Source organism: Cavia porcellus, unplaced genomic scaffold (genome assembly GCF_034190915.1).
Source record: "Cavia porcellus strain 051 isolate PalLab524CR breed Dunkin Hartley unplaced genomic scaffold, mCavPor4.1 scaffold_5, whole genome shotgun sequence".
NCBI lineage: Eukaryota > Metazoa > Chordata > Mammalia > Rodentia > Caviidae > Cavia > Cavia porcellus.
In genome coordinates, this window is record NW_026947488.1 from 27902473 (window position 1) to 27910160 (window position 7688).

Consider the following 7688-nt stretch of genomic DNA (forward strand, 5'->3'; position numbering starts at 1 on the left):
TATATCCCTGGCCCATGTTATTATCATTAATCAGTCTTTCACTGTTAAACTTAAATGACAGATTGGGAGAAACAGCTCTGAGCCCTGTCTTCCACCACTGATCAAGATCGGGATGGCATGTGTTAGGGATAACATTCTTTTAGCCATCCAAGCTTTCTGGCAGACTTGGTGACCTTGCCAGCTGCAGCAGCCTTCTTGTCTACTGCTTTGATGACAACCACAGCAACTGTCTATCTCCTATTGGGAACAGTGAAATGACTCTGAGACAGAGTCAGAGAAACTCTCAACATGTGTGGGCTTGCCTGGAACCATGCCAACAATGGCAGCATCACCAGGTTTCAAAAATTTGAGCCTATTTTCCAGCTTCAAAGGTGACCACCATGCCAGGTTTGAGAATACTGGTCTTCATTTGGCCCATGGGAACAGTACCAATGCCACTAACTTTGCAGACATCCTGGAGGGGCAGCCGCAAAGGCATGTCAGTAGGGCGAGTGGGTGGAAGAATACAATCTAAAGCTTCAAGCAGTGTGGTTCCACTGGCATTGCCATCCTTATGAGTGACCTTCCATCCCTTGAATCAAGCCACATTAGCACTTGGTTCCAGCATGTCACCATTCCAACCAGAAATTGACACAAAAGCTACCATGTCAGGGTTGTAGCTGATTTTCTTAATGTAGGTGCTGACTTCCTTAACAACTTTCTTGTATCTCTTCCAGCTGTAGGGTGGCTCAGTGGAACCCATTTTGTCAACACCAACACCCAGCGTGTAAGCCAGAGGGGCATGCTCACAGGTCTGCCCATTCTTGGAGATACCAGCTTTGAATTCACCAACACCAGCAGCAGCAATCAGGACAGCACAGGCAGCCTGAGATGTGCCTGTAGTCATATTTTTGATAAAGTTTTCTGAGTCCAGAGGCATCAGTGATAGTCACCTAACATTTTCTGGTCTCAGATTTCCACAGGGAGATAGCAATGGCCTTGCTCACGCTCTGAGACCCAGGCATTCTTGAAGGAACCTTTCCCCATCTCAGCAGCCTTCGCTCCCATTTTCCAATAGTTCTTTTGTTGATACCACCACATTTATAGATCAGATAGCTGGTAGTGGCGGACATGTTGAATCCATGTAGCCAGTGATGATATTAATGTGAGTCTTTTTCCTTTTCCATGTTGGCTTTTATTTAGTGGTTGTTTTTCATTACACCTGTGCTCTTGTGGGAAACTTGTGAAAAGTAAGCATGTTGGGCTGGGGATTTAGCTCAGTGGCATAAGCACCTGCCTTGTAAGCAGGCGGTCGGTCATGAGTACTGATAAAAAAAAAAAGTAAGCATTTTTTTTTTTTTTGAAATAGGACTTCGTTATCCTATCAGTGAGATGGTTCTCACTGTAGTTCTTGCTGGCCTTGAACTCACAGCAATCGTCCTGCCTCAGCCTCCTGAGTGCTGGCATTACAGAGATATGCCACCATGCCTGGCCTTCTTATTAAGAATTTATCATAGAAAATAAGTCCTATATAACTGGATATTTATGTTGGCCAAATTTTCACCATAATGCCAACTAATCTTGCGCTTAAATTTTTGTCTACATATTCAATTATTTCTCTAAGAAGTTCCTAGAAGTGGGAATTTATCATATACATTTCAAATAATATGAATAATTTCAAGATTCTTAATCCATGTGAGGTTTGGTTTAGTCTTGCCAACCTCAGATATTTGAGTTTCTTTTGGAAAACTTATCAATTAGTGAAATGTATGAATTATAAATTTCCTTTGGAAAGAAAAGCAGTTCAGTGTAGCATTTCAAAAGAGACAAATTGCTTTAAAGTATCACTTGGGCTGGGGATATAGCTCAGTGGCACAAGCGTCTGCCTGGCAAGCACAGGATCCGAGTTTGATCCCTGGTACCCCCACGCCTGAAGTATCACTTGGAAGGCTCTTAACTCTAATAGAATTGTTTCTTGTTGGTGCCCCACCCTGAGTGTCAGTGCTAGTTGCCCTAAGGATTTTCTGGCTTCTGCCAGGCATGAACTCTTTCTCCTTTGTGATGCTGTCAAGGGCCACTCTGCCTTGGAGCCAGACAGTTATGGACTGAAACTTCTACAGACTATGAGCTAAATAAACCTTTCCCCCTTTAACTTTGAAAGCAGGTATTCTGTCTCAGCAACGAGAAAAGTAACTAAGAGAGGCATAGTGGAGGACTTCAGAAAGGAAGTGTTTGCTGTTTTTTTCCCCCCAAAATATATTATGAAAATACATTTAGTAAAATAGCAGAATGTCAGCATACTGACATATAAAACAAAGACCAGGCATGGTGGTACACACCTGAAATCTCAACACTCAGGGGGCTTGAAGCAGGAGGATTATTATTTTGTGAGTTTGAGGCCAGCCTCAGCTACATAGTGAGACACTGTCTTAAAACAAACAACAAACACACCCTATATAAAACAACTGAATACCAAATTTAAAAAAACTTTCTACCTGAAGGACAGAAAAAAAGACTTATAATATGTCATTTTTGTTTGTATCATTTGGTAAAGATGAATTACAATGTTTAACATGAGAAGTATTAATATGCATGTAATCATGTATATCAGGCTATAGAACACAGCCCTCCCATGACTTCCTGTCATTATAAAATAACACAAAATAAAAAAATAGCCTTTAAAGTATTTTTAAGTGACATATGATTGTGCATATTTATGAGGTAGAATGTGGTATTTCAATTTATGTGTAATGGCCAGATCAGAACGACTGGCATATCCTCACCTCAGACATTTATCATTGTTTTGTGCTGGGAACACTCGGCATCCACAGAGGTGATTTTGAAGTTGACATAAATGATGAGCAAGAACTTCATGCACAGGGTCCGGAGGAAGAGGCAGTGGCCTGCACAGGAAAGAGCTTGGGGGTTTGAGCATCTTGAAGACCAGAGTGGCTGAGTGGAGTGAGGAGAGACAACAGGAGAGGACATGCAGGGTTGGGCTGGGGTAGCCACAGGGAAGCCCACGGGCTGTCTCCTGAGTGGGACAGGAAGTCATGGGAGGGCTGTGTTCACATTTGAAAATTCACATTTGAATCCTCTAGACTGAGGACAGCCTGAGTGCAGAGATTCAGGAGAATGTACTCTGCTCCTCCGTCCTGACTGCTTGCCTTGACCCTGCTTAGGGAGCTCAGAGCCTGAACCCTGGGAGCAGAGATCCTTAGAGGGCCCTACTTTGGGGCCAGCGGGGCAATAGGCACAGGGTGGGTAGGGAGGAGCTTTGAATATGGGAATACTAAGGGGCAGTTTCCTTCTCAGCTGGTAGGGGCCTGGGAGTGAGGGTGGGCCTAGAGAAGCCACAGGATGGGGAGAAGAGGATGAGGAGGATGGTCTTTGGAGTGTGGGACCTGTGACAGCCTCCCTGCCTGATGAGTTGGGACAGTCCTGCTGTCTGGCAACCCAGTGCCACTCTGCTGGTCTAGAGGGGAACAGAGGTGGCTGTCCTCAAACTGTCATGGGGATGTGTCTGCCAAAGTCATGGGAGAGGAAGGAGGGGTCTCTGTCTGGTGGGAGTGGCCTTGATGGCCACTTAAACTGAGAAGAAGGCCAGGCTTCTTCGAGGCCCTGAAGATGTCTCCATCTAACCTTTTTGTACTTACTGAACCAGGCTGAATTTGCTCACTGGGCAGTCTGCTAGATCATTGGAATGATACATTTTGCAAAAGAGAAAAAGCATTATTCACTAGCAGCCAAATGTGAGGAGACAGGACAGTAAGGTCTCAAATCTACCTCTCTACCATAGGATTTAGGGGTATCTGTGGGATAAAGAATCAGGGGTGAAAGCTGATTGAAGGTAAGGAAAAGTGAGGTGATAGGTGCCCTGCGCATGTAGTCAAGCCTCGTGGCTCTTCAAGGAAGAATGGTCAGGAAATGGCAGCATTAAGTGCTCTGAAGTTGGAGTTTGTGTCTCCTGACCACAAAGGTCACTCATCTGACGCTTGCACATGCACAAGTGAAGAGCTGGAGGTTTCAACAGATTTGAGCTCCCTCCAAGTTCCTGAAAAACCACTTAGGCAATGGTTCCATCCCAGCCTCAGTGATATTATCTACAGCAAAGCTGGTGGGAGTGTACTGCTTAGCTAGGTGACCTTTCAAATTAATGATAAAGCCAGCTGTGGTGGCATGTCCCTGTAACCCCAGCTCTTGGGAGGTTGACGCAGGAGGATCACTGAGAGTTCTAAGCCAGCCTGGATTACTTAGTGAGTTTAAGGACAACCTGAATTACATAGGGAGGCTGTCTCAAAATACAAACACCCCCCACCCAATCAATTAGTGATAAAAGCCAGTAACTAAAATGAGCTAGAGCACTCATTCAGGTTTTCCCTTTGTTTCATACTCAGTATCTACCAGGTGTCAGGTGAGCACTGTGCTTGCCCACAGGTAGGAAGATCTGGGCTCCAGGAAAGGATTGAACTCTCCCATGCACCATCAAGTTTGCCTTTCCTGCAAGATCAAGTGCAAGATCCAGATCAAGCCAAAGATCTCCCCAGTTGGGGACTTTTTGCTTTCAAGGATGGATTGTGGTCCATATTTGTAAATGGGTCGGGGAATCAGGGAGACAAGTAAAGGACATACAGCAGAGTTTGTTCTGGACCCCAGCCTCTTACCAGAACAGAGGCCCTGAACCAGCCCCACTGAAACCCACCAGGGTACTTGTGTGCCTGGGGCTGATGGAAGGTCTCCTCCACCTCCTCCAGCTGGGGCTAGCTGGCCTAGTGGGGTACTCAGCCTTTACTTCCCAGACTGAGACTACCATGAGCCTCCATCCTGCCTCTGGTGGGGATTTTATTAAAGTCAGTCTAAAGTTTTCCTGGGACCAGCCCTAATTCCTGTGGGCTGCAACAGGGTGCCAGGTACCAGGAGGGCCTCTGTTCTTCACCATCTCGCTGCCTTGGCAACTGTGTTGTCACGTGTCTGACTGTGGGCCCTTGAGTACTCTGCCTTTTCCTGCTTGCCGCCCTGTCCTACTGGGGGAGGCTCAGTTTGCAACCCCTCTCCAGGATGGTGCAGCTCTTGGGCCTGTGCTCATCACTGTGCAGCCCACCACTCCTGGAGAGCTGGGAGCTCTGAGGAGCTGCTCCACAACCACGTGGTAGGCCCAGCTCCCAGACTGGAGGTCTTGCTGCCTCTCTTGGCCCCTTACTGTATCCAGGGTCTCCCATTACCTCTGGGCTCCTGGGGTTCCCTCAGGTATCCCCTAAGCCTCCCCTCATTCCAGCTTCTTTTTTTCTTCCCCATGACGGGAAGATTTCCTGTAGGTATGGGTCCCTCTGTGTCTTTTCATCATTCTCTTGAGGCCTGGACTTTTGAGTCTTAAAAAGCCTTTTTCCCGGTTCCCAGAAACTTCCTTTCCTGAGGCTCTGAATGCAGAGCTGTGTGAGGGTCCCCGGAAATGCACTGGGGAATCTTTTATGTAAGTATTTCCATGCATCTCCCTGGCTCCTAGACTTCTTTGTGAACTCAGAACAGTTACAGGAGACAGGGAGAGGCAAAGCTGGCTGGGAAAAGGAGCAGGACCTGTCAGTTACAGGATCCCAGGGCAACTCGAGCACCCCGTATATAGGATTTCTTGTGAGCTCTCATAAAATGTGGAGGGCATAGAAGAAAAGGACCCATCACGGGAAGCTGCTATTGTGTATGAGTTTGCATGGTAGCACATGCTGCATTTCCCAGATGTTCTCTTTATTTGGCGGAAGTTTGCTCTGCAAAACTGGTTTCTTCCATACACATTCACCCCACACTTTCCTTTTTGTCTTCCCAGCTTTCTTCTAGTCTCCAGAAGCATAGGCAGATAAGTAAGCCAGTCACAACACAGCAGGGTGACCAGTGCTGTCACAGGTATGACAGTTTACAGAAACTTCTACATTTAAATACTATCCCCATCGTATAGCAACTATGTAACGATGAAAAAGGTACTTGCTTTTAGCCTCTCTTTTCTTATTTTCCACTGTGGCTTTGGTGATGAAATGGGATCATGAGGGGCATGAGGCCTTCTATGCAGGCCTTCTATGCAGGGCATATGCTCAAGGTACTTAAATATTTGTAAGGAATGTGTAACTCTGGAGATTTTTTTTTTAATTTTGAAAGTATACAACAGAACAAGTCAGAATAAAGCCAACTAAGATTGTACAGTGAAATTGGTACAGAATTTCACAGCAAGTTACCGGGATAACAGTAATAGGTATCATAGTATATTTTATTATCTTTATAATAGTTGTTCTTTCAATCACGTATATCAAAATGAGATGGAATATAGAACACTATAGAACTTATCAAAACAGAATATTGAATAGAGCAGTACCACTAATCAGAAAAGAGCAAAACAGTAATAAAAATATTTGCCTTCAAAGAAATGGTAGAAGGAAGTCCCCCTTATTTGCTATGGTCAACCTCCCAGGAGATGCTCAGATTTCTGATTCCCATTTGCTAATGGGCGGGGGAGAGGGGGGAGAAGGAGGATCAGGGAAGTGGGATATTTGCCTCTAGGTCATGTAGCAGTAGGTTCACTATTGCTAAGCAGGGAGGCAGGATGGTCATTTGTTTTCACAGCGTCCTCAGTTCCAACATGGTGTGGATCTCAGGAGACACTGCTGGTTCTCCCCCTGGAAGGGCTGCAGTCTGCCACCCTCAACTCTGGGGATATTAAGCAAGAACATTTCATTATTAGTCTTAGCATCAGCGATTGACTGGTGTAACCAGTGTTTTCTTATTTACTTTTTTTTTTTAACACCAAGTACATTTATTAGAAAAGAAGAAGTGATGAAATAGTCTCATACCTTTCCTTGAGAAATTAAAAATAAAAGATGGAATAAAACCAAAACTGAAAAGAAGAAAATACTAGAGATCAGAAAACACAATCCCTTATCAAACTGCCAACATCATTTTTCATATAGATTAACATAATGATTCTTACATTTCTGTAAAAATAGAAAAGACTCAGCATAGTCTAGATAGCTTTGAAGAAGGAACAAAATTAGGGCTCCAACCCTCCCCAATCCCATGATTTATCACAAAGGTACACCAGCCATGACAAAGTGGCACTGATACCAAGATAGACAAACCACAAAGTACCAATATAAGGTCCCAAAATAGAAAGCCACATAACAGATGATTGATTTCTGGCAAAGATGCAAAAGCAGTTAAATGGGAAAAGGATTGTACCCTCAATAACTATACCAGAGCAACTGGATATCCACATGCAAAAAAACCCAAACCTTACAGCACATCAAAAATTTCTTGTCAACTCAAAATGGCTCATGGTGGGTTTAGTTAAAGTAAAGGCAGGTGTGGCCTGAGTTGTTGCTTGACTGAAGTCATTCTCTCTGGGACAAAATACATATTTTTTCTTTATCATACTAATGAAACAATATGATATTTATACATATGTGATGTATTTATTTCACTGATAATTATGTTCTCAAGGCACATCCATTTACTTATAAACATGTCCATTTTATCATGGCCAAATAGTATTCCATATATAGAAGTACCATTTTATCCATTTCTCAGTTGATGGGAATTTAGGTTATTTCTAAGATCTAGCTATTATAAACTGTGCTGCTATAAACATGGATGCACATATATTGCTGTGATATGATGTTTTTAATTCTCTTGGGAAGATACCCAGAAGGGGAGCTGGGTCAAATGAGATC

The 7688-nt window shown here is 44.1% G+C and overlaps 1 pseudogene; it reads right to left on the minus strand.

Annotated features, from left to right (window-relative positions):
* Positions 1-352: 352 nt before the first annotated feature.
* On the minus strand, positions 353-1153 carry LOC134476171 (putative elongation factor 1-alpha-like 3; annotated as a pseudogene).
* Positions 1154-7688: the final 6535 nt, after the last annotated feature.